The sequence below is a fragment of the Protopterus annectens genome, chromosome 14.part0 (genome assembly GCF_019279795.1).
Source record: "Protopterus annectens isolate FY-2018-M chromosome 14.part0, PAN1.0, whole genome shotgun sequence".
Lineage (NCBI taxonomy): Eukaryota > Metazoa > Chordata > Ceratodontiformes > Protopteridae > Protopterus > Protopterus annectens.
The window spans coordinates 137,890,949-137,911,704 of record NC_056748.1 but is presented as its reverse complement, the minus strand read 5'-3'; the positions used below and the strand labels follow the sequence as shown (position 1 = coordinate 137,911,704).

Below are 20,756 nucleotides of genomic sequence, written 5' to 3'. Positions count from 1 at the left end.
ATCTCTGCAATTGGCAGTTGTGAGGGGAGGCAAATAGATCTATGTCTGGGCATCCCCATTTCCTTGTTATCATGCTGAAGACTTGTGGATCCAGTTTCCATTCGTGGGGATCCATGAGGTTTCTGATTAGTTCGTCTGCCAGAGTATTTGTTTTTCCTGGCAGGAATTGTGCTTGCAGGTGAACTTGAAAAGCCAATGCTGTGTCCCATTAGGTCATTGCTTGTCTGCAGAGGGGGTAGGAATGTGTACCTCCCTGCTTGTTTATGTACCACATGACCATAGTATTGTCTGTCTTTATCAGTAGCTGTCCTGGATAAAGTCGGTCCTTGAAAGCTGTCAGGGCATTTTGAACAGCTAGCATCTCTTTTTGATTGATGTGAAGATGCATCTGGTTTGCAGGCCATGTGCCCTGAATACATTTTCCTGCCATATGGGCCCCCCAGGCATAATCTGATGCATCTGTTGTCAGTGTCTGACTGGCCAAGGGTAAACTGAATGGCAGGCCCTTGTTGTGGTGACAGGCTTCTACCCACCATCGAAACTCCTGTTGCAGGCAGGGAATGAGTGCAATTACTGTCTCCAGGCTGTGGCAATGCTGAGTCCAAACACTTTTTAGATACCACTGTAGTTTCCTCATATGCAGTCTGGCATATGGAATTAGTAGAATGCAGGATGCCATGAAACCCAAGACCTGCAGGATTTTCCTTGCAGATAAGTGGGTCTTTGTTGCCAATTTCTTGAAGTAAGAAGTCAGTTGTATTTGTTTGTCTGGCATGAGATAAGCCATCTGGGCAGTTGCATTTAAGCTTGCACCCAGGAATATTATCTCTTGAGAGGGCACTAGTTTTGATTTCTTTTCATTTACTGTGTACCCTAGGCCAATTAGTAATCTTTTTACAAACGCCAGATGCTTTAGAAGAATGTCTTTGTTCTCTGCTTGAATTAGGCAGTTGTCCAAGTAGGGATATATTTGAATTCCTCTTTGTCTGCAAAACGCAATTACTGGTGCCAGGCATTTTGTGAAGACCCTGGGCGCAGTAGATAAGCCAAAGGGCAGTGTAGAGAATTGATAATGCATTGAGCCAGCTAGGAATCTGAGGTATCTTCTGCAAGACTGTCTGATTGGGACATGCAGGTATGCCTCTTTTAGGTCCAAAGTTACGAGCCAAGCCTTCCTGCCCAGCATGGGCAGTAGCTGCTGTAGAGTCAACATCTTGAATTTTGCAACTTCCAGAAACGTATTTAGTATAGACAGGTCCAGTATTGGTCTCCAGGTTTTGTCCTTTCTGGGTACTAGGAAAAGTCTGGAGTAAAATCCTTGCCCCTGCTCTTGTTGTGGTACTTGCTGAATGGCCCTCATATCCATGAGGGCTGTAATCTGTTTTTGTGCCTCTGCCCATTGAGTGTGTGGCAGATCTGGCATACCTTTTGACCTTGGTAGAGTGTGAAAGTGGAACCTGTAGCCTTGGGACACTATGTTCAGGACCCATTTGTTTTGGGTAATCATTTGCCAATTTGATGAAAAAAAGTGCTAGTTTTCCCCGTAAGGGGGCTGTCAAAAGAAAAGTGCTTGGATCTGGCAGAGAAAAGTCATTGGGACTGTTTCCTGTAAGGTTGTGTTTTGTCTTCCCCACTTTTGGAGGTAGGAACACCCCATTGTTTAGGCCTGTATGAGCCTTGGGGCTGAGATCTTCCTCTGGGATGCCTGTATCTGCCTCTTTATGGTCTGTCTGACACTGGAAAGGACCAATTTTCAGAAGGCCACTTCCTGCTAAACCTGAGTGGCTGTACCTGTAAGAAATCCTTGACTGTCTGCATGGATTTTGCTTTATCCTCCATTATTTTTAACACCTCTTCTGCTTTAGTACCAAACAAAGTATCATGCTGTAATGGTGCATCTAATAATTTTGCTTTAACATGATCAGGCAGATTCTGTTCCTTTAACCAAGCATGCCTTCTAATAACAGAACCTGTAACAGCGGCCCTGCAAGAGGCCTCCAGTGAATCATAACCACATTGCAAAGTATGCTTTCCCACTTGTTCAGCTGCATGCAATAAATCCTGCAATTCCTTGTTCTCTGAACATTCAGTATTTGTCAACAATTTCTGTTTAAGAGGTGACATTAAATATTGCTGATATTTAAGCATATGAAACTGACAATTTAAAGCCCTTACGGCCAAGGTAGCAGAAGTATAGACTTCTTTCCCCCCATCTGTCTAGAGCCCTAGAATCCCTATCAGAGGGGACAGGGTTTTTTGCAGTGGAAGCTTTAACCCCTTTGGGACCCCGAGATATAGTTTCTGGGTCAGCAGCAGGGTTTTTATATAGGAATTTATGAGAATCCGGGACCCTGTAGTATCTGTCTGGCTTGGCAGGTGCAGGGGGGTAAAGAGTCAGGGGACAGGCCGGACTCTGAAAATACATCATCTACAATGTCTAGAACAGGTGGAATAGCAAGGGGTCTGTGCTGAGGAAGTAACAGAAAATCTCTGAGCCTTTTCTTAGATTCAGAATAATCTTGGCTCTCCCAGTGGAAATGCTCCCTCATGGTATGCAGGGTTTCCCCAAAAGAATAATCCTCAGGAGGAGAGGCTGAAGGAATGGATCCTTCGGCATCAGAATCCTCATAGGGAAGCATGGAATAATCCTGTTCAGAAGAGGAATCAGAGGAAATAGAAACCTGATCAGAAAAATCATACTCTGTCTCTTGCCTAGGCCTCTTATCAGGAGGGGGATGGGAGCCCCTTATCACAGTAATTAGGTCTTCGGCCATTTTGAGCATCTGTTTTTTAGGCATGGAAGTCTGAGTAGGAGAATGCTGTACTTGTTTCTTTGTCTTTAAAGCTGCTTTAGTCTTTGAAGCTGAAGATGGTTTAATATACAGTTGTGTAGGTCTGAAGACACCCTCAGAAGCCGATGCCTGCTCAGCGGCTCCAGACCCATCTGAGGGAATGATTTCCGAGTGTCCAGTACCTTGAGTATCCAGAGGCCCAGTTGGCTCCACGTGGGAGTCGGAAGTGGCCTGTGGCTCTGAGGTAGTGGGCGCCAGGGGCTGCGAAAGCACCTCACTGAGAACCGGTGAACGGGCGACTGGCCGAGCAGAGGCCTCGTCGTCAGTTTTGGACCTCGGATGCCTATCCTTTTCCTTGTCCTTGCGTTTTTTGTAAACTCCGGTTGTCAGCTGTTCCAACGGCATTGTATAATTAAATCCTCAGCCAAAGTAATGAAATTCAAAATCGAACAGACGCTTAACAGTGCGTTGGTTAAATCTAGCACAAAACCGGCAGCTAGCAACGTTGTGATCAGGGCCTAGGCAAGGAATACAGTAAGAGTGAAAATCCTTATGAGGTATTTGCTTCCCACAAGAAATACAATTGTTAACTTTTTCTGACATCGGTCTGGAGCAAGAAAAAAGTTTCCCCAATGGGGTACTTAGCTTTAATGAAGACTTCGGTTCTGAAATTCGGATTTGAAAATCTCAGGAGTCGGCCGACCGGCACTTGCGAACTGCTTTTGCTTCGGGCACCGCGCGGCAAGAAAGACTGAAGAAAATAGTGTTGGCTGCATCTTTTATAGCCCTGGCACACTGACGTCAGGGAAGAGGCATCAGCAACTGACGCCGGACCTAGACTTTGGAATTCTGGCCGACTGAGGGTAGTCTGCCAGCAGGATAACCCAAGAGTAATGACTGCAACAGTGAAACATGATGAACATTCACAGTTACTGTTAGTAAGACAGCATCGTAAGATGTGATTACTGTATGTGTATGCCTGTTCAGTAGTATTAGTACTCACAGTTACTGTTAGTAAGACAGCATCGTAAGTTGTGAGTGAAGTGGATGAATCCATGGGAAGCCAGTAGTTATAAGCTCTTCTTTTTTTCCATTGAGTGTGGAACCTATTTGAGTTTGTCTGGTTCTGGTCATACCTCAAAGAAGAAGTATTTTTTTTTTTTGCTATACATTCTGAAGTTCAATTCACCCATGAAAACATATAATCATTATTTTACTAGCTAGGACAATGGTGTAGACCACTGTCACCATTTCTGAAAAGAAGCTATTAGGCTGATGTCCAGAGAAGTCAACAAAAAGCAATATACCCAGCAAAGGGTTATATTTGAGATAAGCTGGAAAAAATAATTATCAGAGGGTCTCCAGTGGGTCAAAGATCAGAGCTGCCAAAACTAGAAAATTCACAGAGCCTGGACAAAAGAGTGCAGAGAAAAAAAAAATAAAATCAAAGAAAAACACAAAGTAAGACACATTGTTACAAAAAATGCAGGTCTCCAAGGGCAAACTGAGGTAAGAGAAAGCTACCATTCCTCTGCTGAGCCATGGATTCAGAGGAACATGAAATGCTGGAACGTCAAGCAAAACATCCTAATTTAAACTTCACAACCACTTGAGAAAGCAGCCTCTTCTGTGGGATGAATGTCGCAATTTCACTCACGGACAGCATCTTCCGTCTGAATCCTGAAGTGACTAAAGAAATGTTTCCAACAGGCTACAGATATTTCTTAGATTCCCTCTAAATCTTATTATATTTCTTAGATTCCCTCTAAATCTTACTTTTAGGCTGCCAAAATGTTCTCAAAGTGCCTGGAGTGTTTTGCTTTCAGCTTTCTATACTACATATATTAAGATCTAGAAAGCATTTACAAAAAGAAGCTCCAGAGTAAAACAGATCATGTTTGCCTAAGTCAACAAGGGCACACTTTTGAAACACTTCACATAGTGCATTTCACGTGAAGATGAAGACTTCTCTTTCCAGCTAAATGGAATGAGATTCACTGCGCAGGTCTTCAGCTCCCTTATACACCCACAAAAAACAGCATAGTGAGAGCTTAGTGTTGATGTAAAACGTAAATGGACATGCATCAGATAAGTCCTAACTCAACTTGTTCTTCGATTTGTGGAACAGCTCATACTCACTGAAATAGGATGCAGTTCTATACACTAATCTAACAGAAAAATTGCAGGACCCAATTCATCCACCAACTAACGGACTATATCTCTCGCCAAATTCTACAAGAAGACCCTCAATAACTCTGCAAAGGAAGAGAGAAAGCTTTCCCCTTTGGTTGCTAATACAGTACTCCAATACCATCACAATGATGCTGGGGTTGATTTAATGATTAAGATGTTTGCCTCACATACACAAGGTACAGGGTTGGATACTCACCTTTGGGAAGGAAATTAGCTAGGCTTAAAATGACCCCATAAGACAGCCTGTCTAGTAATTAGCTATGAAGCTAGCATATGTGCATGTATTTCCTCCTACCTTTTAACAAGTATATCTTTTTGACTGGCTGAAATTATATGGTCCAGATTGTGGCTAAAAAATGATCAGAATGATCACCACATTTATCTGATTAACTACATAAGTACTGCGTACTGTGTTTTCCGAAATGGGTTCTGCAGCTCAAATACAAAATAAGTACAGGAAGAAATTAGAAAGTTCTACAGTATGGACTGACATATCATCCCTCAAGCTGTCTAGAGAGGATCACTGTCCCATCACGTTCATTACCAATGTACTCTGAAAGACAACTGCAAGGTGTTCATGCATTGTCAAGTCAGTGTGATGACCTGTAGATAAGAAGCTTATCAGACCTAAAGGAGCAAAAAGGGACACTGGAGTCAGGGCCATTCAAGTCACGGACAACTAAAACTACTGCCTAGTCTTCTTGGAGAAATGCAGTGGTTCCAGAAAGTCCATGTCTCCCCATAAAGCAGAAGCACTGGTAGGGCTCCAACGTAACTTGGTTCTGTTTAGAGTTATCTTCAGTTTGCTCAGCTACTACAAGAAAACCAGACAACCACCGATGCCTAACAAGATGGTCTGAGAAACACTCAGCAAAAGGAGTTTTAAAGCAGAAAAAGAAAGTAAGCCCTTCCTGCATACAGCACTCCATCTACCAAAAGCACTTCTACATTTGTAACAGCACAGTTATGCTTGGGAACAGATTGGCCTTACCTCTCGATAACCAGCAGTCCTAAAGGTGTATTTTAATTAAGAACCTTGAACATATATACATATACACACACACACACACATATATATATATATATATATATTGTGAGGAAGACTGAAGAAGAGGACATTGAATTGAATTTAGTGTTTCCTAATGAAAACCTCAGGAATACGTATCTTGTGTGTTCAAAAACTATATTTGACCCTAACTTAAGTGAGACAGAAAGATAACTTTGAAATATAGCAATGTAACAGAAGTGTATGGTATTTAAGACTGGCTGGAAAAAATGGACCACTTCAGTACCAAAGTAGGGTGAAACAAATTCCTGTTCATAGACAATAAGTTTTATTTTCTAGACAACTTTCAGAAACCAATGGCAAACAAAATTAAAAAAAATGTTCAATATGGCTAACGGCTATCAATTTACTAAAGAATTCAGTCTTTCTGTTTGCTGAGGAAGATTCCCACAATCCTGCATTTACTGTAACCAACTCTATTTTCCAATGGCCACTGCATCTCATGACAAGGACACTGCCCTGGTTGCAGTGACACCTGTTCAACAAATGTGTCTTTCAGCCAAGCATGTTCTTGGCACATTTTGCCATCACATGTCTGTCCTTCACAGAGCAGGCTCAGTAAATATGTTCCATTGATGCAGCTGCGCCTAGAATGTGTATGCCATGAGTTTCAGGGAACTGTTCTGCTTTCACCCACTCTGATCCTCCTCTGACCATTGGACTCACACCCCCAACCACTTAACTGACCTATTTACTCCCCTGAGTGACAGCACTACAGCTCATTCTTTCCGTGGGGTGCAGGGCTAGTAAGCCGAAAATGGCACTAACATCCACAAGAACAATCACTGTTTTCTCTTTTAAGGCCATAACCCTTCAGAGTTTTGGTAAATAAAAATATCTATACACTGTACCCAAGAAACATTTTACAACAACCTTTTAACAGCATTTATTGATAGGATAAAGAAAAGTTTTGCGTACACACACACACACACACACACTTTCCATGGAAGCCCTGAGGCCATATGCATCACAACTAAGAAAAGACAAAACTGGAAGTATGCATTTTCAAATTCTGAAACAAGATGGTAAAAACTACAGGTAATAAAAGTCAGAGAATGGCTTTATGAACTGATGTCTCACTCACTAGCTCCTCCCCCCACGACACAAAATGTAATGATGTCCACGTGAAACTGCTTTTGCTCCCAAATGCAACACCTACCCCCACTTACCACAGTGAATGTCTGATGTATGCATTTCAAACTCCACCAGGGGGCAGTGAAACCTTCTGTCTACTCCTCAAAGCTAAACTGTATCCCCTCTCAAACAGATCTTTAGTGGCTGTGTCACAAACTTTACAGATGGGAACTATAATTCTGAACAATACAGTATGCAACCATTTCAACGCCTCCCATTTCAGTAATTAGAATACATAACTGAATTTAACTCAAAACATAAACCTTACACCATACTTAAAACAGGTAAACAAAAATATCTGACATTAATTTCAAGCTGGCCTAATCGTGATCACTGACTTCCATTTAGCAATATTTTAACAACACATCCCTTAGGTAACAAAATGAGAAGGATGTGCGTGTTAAGGCCGACTGTAACTATGTCTGCCAATGCCAAAGTCTAGGATTCAGAAACAGACTTGTTATCAGTGCTTTTGACTGGTAATCTGAATATCCTATCTATTAGTCATCAGTTATAATAAAAGTAGTTATAAGTAACATGAACTCAGCATTAACAATGCAAGATAAGCTATCACTGGGCAATAAAAAACAATTAAAAAATAGTTTACAGGTCATTTCTTGAAATGGTACAAATTTTCTTTACATGACTCTTCCTCATACCCACAAACCTACTCAAATTGCAAATTAAGCAAAAGTTAAAATATATATACACATTTCAATTTATCTTGAAATAAGAATGACAGCCTTGTTAAGGCAAGTTTAAAGTAAGCAATTAGCTGCACCTTAGACAAACAAAAAAGGTATCCCACACGGTCACACCTGTTAAAGCATTCTTCCTTCAGTAGTTTTGCATCTGTTCTGTTACTGGTGTTTGCAAGCACAGGTGATTACACATTAAGAAATCTGCCAACTGAGCATAAAATAAACCCAGTCTGGTACAACTGAAGGCTGGTATTACAGAGTCAAACAGATTTGCAGGTCAGAAAAAAGTCCCTTCATGTGTGTGTGTGTGTTTGTGTGTGGATGTATATACGTATGTATATATACATATGTACACATACATACATATTCATCCTCAACCCCTTTTTCACATTTTACACATGGGGTCGGGGCATCAACTCAACAGTAACAATCATCTCGAACTAAGGTTTACGCTGTGGGGTGGCTAGCCCTGCTGCAGTAGTTCATCTGTACCACTCACTCACACACACACTTGCACTTAAGGCCAATTTAGTGTCCAATTCACCTACTTGCATGTCTTCGAAATGTGGAAGGAAACCTACATGACCTCAGGGAGGACATGCAGACTCTGCACAGAAGGCACCCTAGCTGAGAATCAAACCAGAGAACCTCTTGCTGTGAGACGAAAACTCTAACCACTGCACCTCCAACACACACACACACACACACACACACACACACACACACACACACACACACACACGCATTCTAAATGCAATGCACCAGTGAAATGCCTTCTTAAATGCTTCCGTTAACAGCAGACCCCATACGTGACTACATCTTCCAGTTAGTTGCATTAGCTTGGTATCCTTTCTGTGAATAAGCATCTAAATGCTTCTGAATTTACTTCCTTGCAATCTTATGCCCAACATCCTAGTCCCACTCACGACTTTCTGAACTCGTTTCACCCTTTACTGCATCTCACTATCTCCTCTTCCTTCCTTTTGTTTCTCTGCATCAAGCACACAGTGTTGCTTCTCATTTTATAGTTGTGCACCTTACAGCAAGCTGCTATAGTGGTTAAGATGGGCCCAGAGTTTTGGCCTGACCTTGATTTCTGCCTGTTTGGAGTCTGCAATATTTTCTTCTGGGTACTCTGGGCTTCTTCCCACTGCCCAAAAACAAGCTGATTGACCATCTATCCAAAAATATCTATGCATGCATTTTACCTTGCCCTTCTGTTCCAATAAAGATAATTTTCATTTACCTCGCTAGTAAACAATCAAAATAACAATAATAATAATAATTATACATATCCAGTTGCATTAAATCTAAAAACTTGCCCAACTAGAGGGTTCAGAAATTAATTATATGCTCTGCCTGCTTTGTTATAAAGGAACCTGTGCCCCAGTCTGCTAACACTGGATCTGTATGCCAGACACAGTTCATGCCTTCTTCTTGCCAGCCAACATTACAATCAACCTTAATGTACAAGGACATTGTGACACTTCTTTTCTAAGGACAACACCTTCCACTACTGTGTAAGCCTGTTGCCATAATTTCAGTCTTAACACGTAGAATTTAATACTAAATAATGAATGTAAATGTTGCTCTATCACCAATTAACTAACGTACTTGTTGAAAAGGACTGAAGTTCCTGCTTACATTGTGTTCACCTCCATGGTGGCTCACTCTACTGCCAAATTTTTTGTCATGACTGTACAGAGCATCTACCCTGCTTTAAAATTCATGAAACTATAACGGATTCAAAATATAAATGTGCCTCTCCACGTAATACTATGTCCTTAAGTGATTAACTGTAATAATTGGGATTTCTTGCTGCTGGCGAGGCTGCATTCAGGCAACCCCCTCCCCATTCAGCTCATGATTTTCTTCTTATCCACCACTCCCCTGTGTAGAACGGTGCTGAAAGTGTACTTATTGAGGGATTCATTTCACTGCAATACCAAAATTATAAAGTCTCACTCGTTGCACTGGAGAGTGTTGACACATTCTTTAACTTGTTCTAAGGCTTTGTGCTCTCAGAGGCAATTATATCAGCTTAGGACATTTAGGAGGATAACCAACAAAACTATATGGGATTACTACACACTGAAGGGGGTTTGAACTACTGACAGCAGTTAGAAAAATGACCTAGGTGTAGGTGATCTAAAGCAGACAGTAATCTGAAAATAATAACAATAATAATAAACTGACGAGATTGAAAATGTCTGTTGAGAAGCACCACCAAATTCAAATGATCCTTCATGTGTTCAAACTGATTATGTAACACATGTCTTTGCATATACTCACACAGATTCCACCTTGGTAAAGCTTATGATGAACAAAACTAAAGAACTTAACATGGGTAATATGGAAAAAAAATGATGTAGTGGTGGGATACGACAGAAGCATTTAATCACTTCAGAGGAAGTGAATCTATGAGTGACCACAACATATTTCAGAGAAAACATTTGAAAATAAGAAAAAGTACAGTTTTGTACCTACCATAAATGTAGATGTCCGATAGGAATGCATCTGCAGTCTTCACAAATGGGTTGTCCTGTCGTCAGGCAGCCCTTCGGTCGGCCGGATTCCAAAGTCTGGGTCTGGCTTCGGCTGGTGTCGCACTTCACCCGACGTCATTGCGGCAGTTCTTCGGGTATAAAGGCATCAGCCGACGCCATTTTCCTCAGTGTTTCTTGCCCCAGATGCCAGGTGCCCTCTTGGGTGGCTAAATTTGGATAAATGCCAAAGTTTCCAAATAGTAGAGAGCAAACACACAAAATAAGCATGTATGTACATATATACAAACAAATACACCATAATAGATCCCCCCCAAGCTAGCTGAAGGTTGGCAAATACCCTAGGAGTACCTCAGAGGGGAAGGAGGGAGGGTAATCCTGACTGCAGATGCATTCCTATCGGACATCTACATTTATGGTAGGTACAAAACTGTACTATGTCCTTCAAGGATGCATCTGCAGTCTTCACAAATGGGTAGAATACCATAGCTAAACTAGGGGAGGAGGAATGAGTAGAGATTATGGTGTAGTTAGGATCCCTTGCAAAACAGCAGTGGCAAAACCAGCTCGGGATCTAGAGTACAAAGGTAAATTATAATGCTTGGCAAATGTATGCACGGAGGTCCAAGTAGCAGCCTCTATAATGTCCTTGGTAGCCACTCCTCGTAAGAAAGCTGTGGTAGTGGCTGTAGCCCTTGTGGAGTGAGGCCTGATGTTCTCTGGAGTTTTCTTTCCATGATAGGAGTAACAAAATCTAATGCAATTTCCTATCCATTTGGAGATTGTCTGTTTTGAAATTGGTTTTCCTTCCTTCCCTGTTGCATATGCTACCAGAAGCTGGTCAGTTTTTCTATTGGTTTTTGTCCTGTCCAGGTAGTAGCGTAATTGTCTATGCACATCCAAGGTATGTAGTAGCCTTTCGCCCCTGTTCTGTGGGTTGGGGAAGAATGTAGGAAGGTGGATAGCCTGATTTAAAGAGACTCTGGATACCACCTTAGGCATAAATGTAGGATTTGTTCTCATGGACATTCTATCTTGATGGAAGATCAGGAAGGGTTGCACTGCCATTAATGCCTGTAGTTCAGAGACCCTTCTTGCTGAAGTTATTGCCAGCAGGAATGCAGTCTTCCAGGATAAGAATTGTAATTCTGCTGTTGCTGCTGGTTCGAAAGGGGGAAGTGTCAATTTTCTAGTACAAAGTTCAAGTCCCATGCTGGTAATGGAGGTTTCCGGGGTGGTTTCACATTTTTAATTCCTCTCAGAAACTGTCTGAGCAGAGGATGCGAGAAGACAGGAGGATCCAAGCTGTATTCTGCTGAAATAGCTGAGGCATGTATCTTGATGGAAGAGTAGGACAGGCCTGTATGGAAGAGCTCTGCCAAGTACTCCAGGATGTTGGCTATGTTCACCAGTGTCACTTCTTGCCCCTTTGCAGTACTCCAAGTGAGATATCTTTTCCATTTTGCTGCATAATTCTTTCTTGTTGAAGATCTTCGAGCCTCCAGGATTATGTCCTTAACCCTTTGGGATAAATTTGGGTTAATTGTTGTCATGTAATGTTCCAGGCAGTTAGCTGCAGAGTTTTCAGGTTTGGATGCAGGATGTTGAAGTTGTTCTGTGTTAACAGTAATGGGATCAGGGGCAGTGTCCTTATTTGTTCCCGGGACATGCTCCTCAGCAATGGATACCAATGTTGTCTTGGCCAGTTTGGAGCTATCAGAATGATCCTCGGATGTTCCTCTTTGATCTTCAGAAGCACCTTGTGCATCAAAGGAAGTGGTGGGAATGCGTATGCTATCAGGTTTTTCCAACTGAAAGATAGGGAGTCCACCTTCCAAGCAAGTGGGTGGTACGTCCTTGTGCAGAATTTCTTTAGCTGGTGATTGAGTGGGGATGCAAACAAGTCTATTTGTGGTAATCCCCATTCTCTTGTGATGGCTTTGAAGATGTCCGGATGCAGCATCCATTCGTGGGCATCTGTGGTAGTTCTGCTTAATATGTCTGCTAGAATGTTTTCCTTCCCTGGTACATAAATTGCTTGTAACTGAATGTTGTAGCTCAGAGCCACATCCCATAGGTCCAGTGCCAGCCGGCATAGAGGATATGAGTGTGTGCCTCCCTGTTTGTTGATGTACCACATAACTGTGGTGTTGTCTGTCTTTATCATCAGCTGACCTTCTTGGAGAAAAGGTTTGAAGGCCTGGATTGCCAATTTTACTGCCATCATTTCCTTTAGATTTATGTGCAGGTGCAGCTGGTCTTGAGTCCATAGGCCTTGAATGCACCTGTCCAGCATGTGTGCCCCCCAACCGAGGTCCGAGGCATCTGTCGTGATGGTTTGTTTTGGTTGGCTTTTGCAGAAGGGCAATCCTGAGTTTGATTGGCAGGCCTGAGCCCACCATAGGAACTCTTTCTTCAGGCAGGGAATCATTGGAATTTTGGTTTCTAGGCTGTGCTTGTGTTGAGACCACAAATTCTTTAGGTACCATTGTAGCTTTCTCATATGCAGCCTGGCATGAGGGACCAGTATTATGCAGGATGCCATGAAGCCTAGAGCTTGCAGCACTTTTCTTGCAGTTAGATGGCTCTGCTTTGTTAATGCCAAGAAGTAGAGAGGAAGCTGCTCTTTCTTTTCTGCAGTTAGGGATGCCATTTGATTTGATGTGTCCAGTTCTGCACCCAGAAAGGTTATTCTTTGGGATGGAATCAGCCTTGACTTTTTATATTGACTGTATATCCCAGGGCTTGCAGCAGGTAAATGACTCTTTGTAGGTCTTCTGTTAGTTTTATTTTGTTGTCCGCTTGTATCAGGCAGTCGTCCAGGTAGGGATAGATTTGAATCCCCTGAAGTCTGCAATGAGCGATTGCTGATGCCAGGCATTTCGTGAACACTCTGGGCGCAGTAGATAAGCCAAAGGGCAATGCTGAGAATTGATAATGCTCTGATCCTGCAAGAAATCTGAGGTATCTTCTGCAAATTGGTCTTATGGGGACGTGCAGGTATGCCTCCTTGAGATCTAGAGTCACCAGCCAAGACTCCTTGCCCAGCATGGGAAGAAGCTGCTGTAGGGTCAGCATTTTGAATTTTGGAACAATGAGGAATGTGTTTAAAGTGGACAGGTCCAGAATAGGCCTCCATTTGTTTTCTTTTCTTGGTACCAGGAAGAGTCTGGAGTAAAATCCCTTTCCTTGCTCCAAAGGTGGTACCTTTTCCACAGCTCTCATTCTTAGTAATTGAGATATTTGCTTTAGAGCGTCTGTCCTTTGAGTAGGTGGCAGGTTTGGCATTCCTCTTTTGCTTGGTAGAGTATGGAAATGGAACCTGTAACCTTGGTCTATAGTTTGCAAAATCCATTTTTCTCTTGTGATGCAATGCCAGTTCTTTGAAAATAAGGTTAGTTTTCCGCCTAAGGGTGCTTCTAGTTGTTCCCTGGTAGGCGGTGCCACCGCCAAGTCACTGTGAATGAGTTGTTGTAGTGGTGGTGGTTGCATCCGTGCCTCGCTGGTTGTTACCTTGCCACTGGCGTCCCCTGTAGGCACCCCTGGTTTGGTTTCTGCCTCTCGGGCGCCTATTCCTGCCTCTTTGTGCCCTAGAGGAGTCTGGAAAGGACCAATTCTTGGAGGGCCAGTTCCTGCTAAACCTTGGAGGTTGAACTTGTAAGAAATCTTTCACTGTTTGTACAGATTTTGCTTTCTCTTCCATCTTTTTTAGTACCTGTTGCGCAGGGGAACCAAATAAACTGACCTTGTCCATAGGTGCATCCAAAAGCTTTGATTTGACATGGTCTGGTAATGCCTGTTCTTTCAGCCATGCATGCCTCCTGATAACTGTGCCAGTCATGGCTGATCTAAAGGAAGCCTCCAGTGCATCATAGCCACATTTTAAAGAATGGTTACTAACCTGCTGTATGTTATGTACCATTTCTTGAACATATTTCTTATCTAAAGATTCTTCAGAGGACAGCTTTTTAGTCAACTGGTCAAGCATAAACTCTTGGTATTGAATCATATGAAATTGGCAGTTCAAAGCTCTAGCACAAAGTAGCAGAGGTGTAAACTTTTTTACCCCATCTCTCTAAGGACCTGGATTCCCTTTCAGAGGGGAGGGGGTTTTTAGTGGAAGTAGCTGCTACGGCTTTAGGACCCTGGGAGATAGTCTCTGGATCTGCAAAAGGAGCCATATATAAATGGTGATGAGTGTCCGGGACCCTGTAGAACCTATCGGGCTTAGCAGGAGCCGGAGGTAATGAATCAGGAGCAGTGCAAGCATCATTAAATACATCATCAACAACAGAAAGTACTGGAGGTATAGCTAAAGGCCTATGTTGTGGCAAATGTAGAAAGGTCCTAAGCCTTTTTCTGGAGTCTGAGAAATCTTGGCCCTGCCACTGAAATTGTTCCCTCATAGCATGCAAGGTTTCCCCAAAGGAAAATTCCTCAGGAGGAGAGGCTGAAGGGATGGACTCCTCAGCATCAGAGTCTTCGTAAGGAGAATAAGCAGCCTCAGGAGGGTCTGTATGTTCTGAGTCATCAGAGGCATCATCTGTGGATACTGGCTCAGGGGGCTCTGCTCTAGGCCTTTTTCTGGAGGAGGGAGAGAGGCCCTGTCTGGATGAGGCTGGGCTCCACGAATTAAAGAGATGAGATCCTCAGCCAAAGTAAGCATATGGGAGCTGGTGCTGGGCCTGAGAGAGGGGGGCTTGGCAGGCACCGTTTTTGATGCTTTGGCTGCTTTAGCCCTGGCAAAGGCCTTAATAGACATTGCTGCAGGAGGCCTAGCAGCTCCACGTGCAGGGGTAGAAATATCCAGGGGAATGGTATCTGATAAATCCTGTGAAACCGCAACAGAAGGTTGGATTTCAGAAGCCGTTTCTACCAGGTTAGAAGAGGCCTCGGTAGAAGGCATGACTTCGGCTGAAGAAAGAACCGCTTGCTCGGTTTCAGCCGAAACCGAGACACTCGTGGTTTGCTTAACCGCGGTTTCGGCCGAAACCGCGGACCGCGAGTGTCGGTCCTTTCTTGCTTTTGGTATTTGAAGTCGGAGGATCCGACGGAATAATATATGCAAAATCGGAGCCGAAAATCTGTTCAGCAAACTCCGACCGACGTCTAAGCGTCCGTCGGTTAAAAGAAGCACAGGCTAGACAAGCTGCTACGTCGTGGTCTGGGCCTAAACAATGTATGCAATAGGAGTGGAAATCTTTATGAGGTATTTGTTTCCCACAAGATAAACAGTTATTCACTTTCTCTGACATCGGCTGAGGCAAGAAAGAGTCCCCAACGGGGTACTTAGCTTTTTAGAAGTCTTCGAAGTAATATTCGGTAGTAGTAATCTCTGGATCTGACCGACCGGCACTTGCGAACAGCTTCTGCTTCGGGCGCCACGCAGCAAGAAAGACGGAGGAAAATGGCGTCGGCTGATGCCTTTATACCCGAAGAACTGCCGCAATGACGTCGGGTGAAGTGCGACACCAGCCGAAGCCAGACCCAGACTTTGGAATCCGGCCGACCGAAGGGCTGCCTGACGACAGGACAACCCATTTGTGAAGACTGCAGATGCATCCTTGAAGGACATCAAGTGAAAGACAAAATGTAAGGTTACTGGGGGGTAACATTAGGAAGCATGTTTTTATAGACTGGTTGTTGGGCACATGGTCTAGTCTTCCACAGGAGGCCATAGACAGGATTATAATTCAGGAAAGCAAGTATAACCTGCACTGTGATGCAATAAAAATAGGATATTAGTCCAAGAAATGCAACTTATCAGTAGTGGGAAAAAGAGCAGAGTGTATTTTTTTCATTTTTTTTTGTAACTGTTGTCTGCTGATCATAACACCTTTTCTCCAACAGTTGCTTCATTCATTCCTAAAACTCCAAGGTAAGACTAACCAAGATGGGATGTGGCCATCCCGCCACAATGTATGCCCAATAACATGCACAGAGTTCAGCATGCAATAGGCTTCAGTTGCAGCCCCTCAGAACAGCCCTTTCCCCACACTCTTGAAACCAGCACTCCTGCAGGGTCTCTGGTCTCCAGCAGGGAATCACCCACAAAAACAAGCAGCCTAGGCATATGCTCCCACACCCTTCCCCAAGGAGAGATGAGCTGGCAAAGCTCCGGCACTCATTTCCTCCCCCATATCAGCTCTAGCAAGAGCCAGAGCTGCTCATCAAACTCAGGCTACCTGGGTCACAACTGGGCCTTTATCCCTCTACATCTTCAGAATGAGTGAAGGACTGTGGAAGAGACTAAAAGCATATCGCTACTGCCAGACGAACCCATAGTTTATCGTAGTACCTCAGTAAGTTTTCCTACAATAAATGCACTGACCACTTTGCATTATTCTCCGCACATTTAAGTTCTGGTACCACATATCTACCTGCCTCCTGTTCCCTGAAAAATGACAAAGACACTTCTGCAACTGTGTTTTTAATATTTCCAAATATGCACTCATTGAGTCTCAACTACAGTGATCTCCTTGGCTGATAATTTCACTTTCCTTATATTTAGACTAGGATCTATTCCAATCTAACAGTGATCTCCTGGGCTGATAATTTCACTTTCTTTATACTTAGAATAGGGTCGATCCAATCTACTTTTGCCTTGCTGATCCGTACTCGTCATGCCCTGTCCTTCATTTCCTTCCAAATACGACTTCCTCATTCTAGTAAGCATGTAATGATTTAACTGCTTGACCATATCTGAATAATAAGAGATGTAATTCAATGACACCAGTCCTTCCACAAGCATTGCTGTTTTCATGACTTAATGAAACGCATCATTTTTTCTGTCTGCTTTATCAGAACACTTGAACATTAAATCCACTGGGACCAACTCTGCTTCTAAAACACTGTTTAAAGCACAACACATTCTAATTACAACAAGCAACTGCTACCCCCAGTACCCTTTACAGACATCGTGGGATCAATGGCACACCCCAACTAAATTTCCCAACAGCCTTTTTTGTAGTTCTATCATCAACCAGGTGGTAAACAGAGCCTGTCTCTGAGTCAGCCTGAAAACCTGACCTACAAACTAGACTTAAGGCTACTTCCTAGCTTAGCTCATCTCTTCAATATGCAAGGGAGTCTGCAAATGCACAGCTAATCATAACTAGGAGCTGAATTTTCACCTTAAAATACTGTGAAAAATAAACATGTCACTATCATGTAGATCATGAAAGACACATTTAAGAGGCATACTCTCCATTTTTAAGCAAAGTTCACCCAGACAAACACACCACCAGTACTGCTGGATCTGAATATGCATAGTTTATAACTGCTTCAGAGAGTTATGATTCCAAAGTAATGCGGTAATTCCTGTCCCAGTTTTTTAAACTATGCCAGTAGTATTTTAGGCATCACAACTCCCCACAGTATCCAACTGCCATTGTTGCGGTTGTATGTGCAGATCTATTTTTGTAGTTGCATGAATGAAACATCTACTGGATTTCACACTTGTGCAGCCATGACTCACATTACTATTTCAGTCCTTGACCTCTGTTGTAGCGACGATTCAGGAACAAATTCCACTCTGTTCATGTCACTTACATCAGAGGCACTGCCACAACAACAGCATGATAAGTTACATGGGAAGAGAAGAAGGTTACCATCTTTTGAAAAAATAAACACACGGTAGGTGGATGGCACAGCCTACCATATCAGAGCTGAAGTGGTTGTGCACACTTAGCATCACTCAACTATTTTAGTTACCTTTAATTGTGCATTGAGTTTTCACAGGCCACTAAAAAATTATAAGCAAACATTTTCTAGACTTTGAAAAGTGTCCACTAAAATAGCAAGGCACAATTTTGCATATAAAATGCAAGATTACAAAACTTTGATTTTTCCATTTTTGTTTTGCTGGAAGCAAGTCGAGTGACTGAAATTCTGCTCACCTGTTGTCATTGATAAAGATGAGGTCTTCAACAAAATGCTTGATCCTTAGCTGCACAAATGTGCTGAAGTACTACAAAGGATAGCCTGTATCTCCGTTTTATTATTTTTATTTTTATAATTTTGTCTTCTGTCATGTTTGTATTGTTCACCTTTCTACTGTTCGCACCTTTTCAGTACAAGTCCAGGTACTTTCAAACTTCACTTGCCACCACGGTGTCCTTGTCTTGACCTGTCAAGATTTCAGAGCTACATCTCAGGACAGAAAGAAAAGGCTAGTAAAAGGGACACATTTACACAACAGAGCTGAAATCTCTCCACACCTTCTAACTTCGACCAAACCCGTTGACAATTTAATCTTTGGTAGATGCTGGTGAACACCTGCTGCACAGGAACAAAGTCGCTTGTGCCTATAGAGAATAAATACCAGCAGAAATAAAGTGGTGCCAAAAAACTCTGAATGGGGAATATTACCAAGAAACAGCATCTCCTTCAAAAATCCTGTGCATCTCAAAAGTCCTGTAAATTATGGTTAAGCTGCACGGCCCGATGAGGTCAATGACAACTCGCTGAGTATTATTGTGCAAAGCAGTACTGTACTGTCTTGGATCGAACACAAACGCACTCTACACTTGGCAATTTTTAAAGGGCAATTAACAATAATCTGTACAACTGTTTTATGGCTCCCACATATAAAGTACAAGTTTTATGGAAACAACACTCCTAAGTCTAACCAAAAAAGGAAAAAGGTCACAGTAAGTGAAAACCAGCCAGTAAAAAAAAAAAATGCACTAAAATGCATTTTTGCAGAGGAAAAGCCACACCCTCAATACTCAAGTCAACCTCACTACAGGCATACACTAATTCCTAGTGTTTGCTGTATTTGCAAGAAAGGAGAAACCCCTGTGAAATCGCAATCTCAGTCTTCAAAGGCAAATCCCCAGAATCGCACAAAGACGATCACACAACGGTGCTGAAACTACACGTGGCACCCTGCTGTTACTGCCTCCTGTCTTTAGCTGGTGATGCTCTTCCATCCACGACTCAGCTCTTTATATTTTCTCCCAGCAGTCCTGATGAAATGTTAGGCACATTTCCACCATCAGAGATGATTACATAAAAGTACCCTTCAATCACATCATCCACTTGTGCTTGTTATGCAGTATAAACACATTTACACTTTTTGCATGATCCACTGCTGCCACTTTTTTGTCTTTTTGTCCAGGTACACACAACTGTTATTTTTTTAAATGAACTTGAAATGAAGGAAAGTGGATTGCCAGTTTTACCATTTCTGAGCTAACATTTCTGCAAACATCAGGGGATGCTACACATCTGTTAACTTCAAGACTGCTGCGTCTTTAAGAAAAATGGCCATTCTCTCTTCCACTGAGGTTCTGTAACTTCAGAGTTAGAATATTTTGGTAGGTAGCTGGTGTGGGAGGTCCCAATTACATATCCATTAAAAAACGTTGCTGTGACAAACATTTTGATAAACTTTTAAAAAATGCATTGATTACATTTCATTGTTAGTTACACTTACATCCCACTTCTCCAATGCACTGCAGTCCCATCAAGTTCTTCCACCTTTACGAAAGTTTGTAACCTTACTGATCATCATTTAAAACCTCCTCAAAGGTACTAAGAAGGTTAAAACTGCATCTGATCACTGTCAGTTATTGAAAGTGGTCCCGTTTGTCAGCATCCTCTGTCACCTGTCAGCCAAGCCATTCTTAACACAATTTAGCACCTTCGTTCTCAGGTCCACATCAATCAATTTTTAATCAGTTTGTTGAAAAGTCTTCAGTGAATTAAAAGAACCGAAGGCCTTACAAATGTCCATCATCCTCCATCCGTCCACAACCGACTCAAGTTCTTAAACATCAGAGAAATCACAGCACTTTCTGAGTTCTTCTGCAAGACCTCTTGGAACATTCTCATCCATAAATGTGTAGACACTTACCTCACTCCTTGCAACAACTTGTAGGGCACAGAAATGCTGCTGACAAATGGTCTACATGGCTAACAAAATATAAACAAAATAAAAAAATAGTGATTTTTCTTTTTAAAAGCAGTCAAACTAACGGTCAAAGGAGGGTCTCACATTATATCCAGTCTGCCATTATCGGAAATAAACTGAGCTGCAGAATATATGAAAAAAAGAAAGTCACTTCAATATGTAAATACAGTCGGAGGTACAAAAACAGAGAACACAGCTTTCAAGTCTGTGTAGACAACACACTTCTTAGGACACAGGTTCTGAAGTACCTTATTTTGTCACCGATTCCACGCTTCAGCCATATCCGTTCTTGGACTCATTCCAAGGAGCATTAGAAATTCAATGCTCAGTAATGCAACATTCTGATCATCATTCCAATTGTAACTCATTATAATATTTTACTTATAAAATGAAGCTATGGTATTGAACAAATTAAAAGTGCAAGCAATACATCATCTGCCAGTCTATACT

The 20,756-nt window shown here is 42.3% G+C and overlaps 1 protein-coding gene across 38 annotated transcripts in view; it reads right to left on the bottom strand.

Moving 5' to 3' along the window:
• The window catches only part of TCF7L2 (transcription factor 7 like 2), a 677,777-nt gene that overhangs the window by 356,702 nt on the left and 300,319 nt on the right, over positions 1 to 20,756 (bottom strand). The gene's annotated exons all lie outside the window — the stretch shown is intronic.